We start from the raw sequence: 499 nt of genomic DNA on the forward strand, positions 1-499 counted from the left end.
TAAAAATAAATATCACAAGCACACACCTACATGTTTTTACTGTGATGCATATGGTCACACTTCATATTCATGTTACATTAGAAAGTACGATGTATGTAGTGGCGTTTATATGTGGATAAAGAAGGGAGATAACTCCCCGATTACTAACAAAAAAGGACCCAATATTAATTGGGTACCTAAACAAAGCAAGTGATCTTTTTGCAGATATGTCTTTGAACACAAGGGCAAAAATGGTACCTAGACAGTGGATGTTCGAGACATATGACAGGTGACAGATCAAACTTCCTGGATCTTTCACTTAAAGGTAAAGGATACGTCACGTACAGAGACAACAACAAGGGAAAGATTCTTGGCACTGGAACAGTTGGAAATTCATCTCAGACTCTTATTGAAAATGTTCTCTATGTTGAAGGATTAGAACATAATCTCTTGAGCATAAGCCAACTCTGTGACAAAGGTAACCGTGTGTCTTTCGATTCTGAGTGTTGTATTATTCGTG

This window comes from Lupinus angustifolius, unplaced genomic scaffold, assembly GCF_001865875.1.
Source record: "Lupinus angustifolius cultivar Tanjil unplaced genomic scaffold, LupAngTanjil_v1.0 Scaffold_459, whole genome shotgun sequence".
NCBI lineage: Eukaryota > Viridiplantae > Streptophyta > Magnoliopsida > Fabales > Fabaceae > Lupinus > Lupinus angustifolius.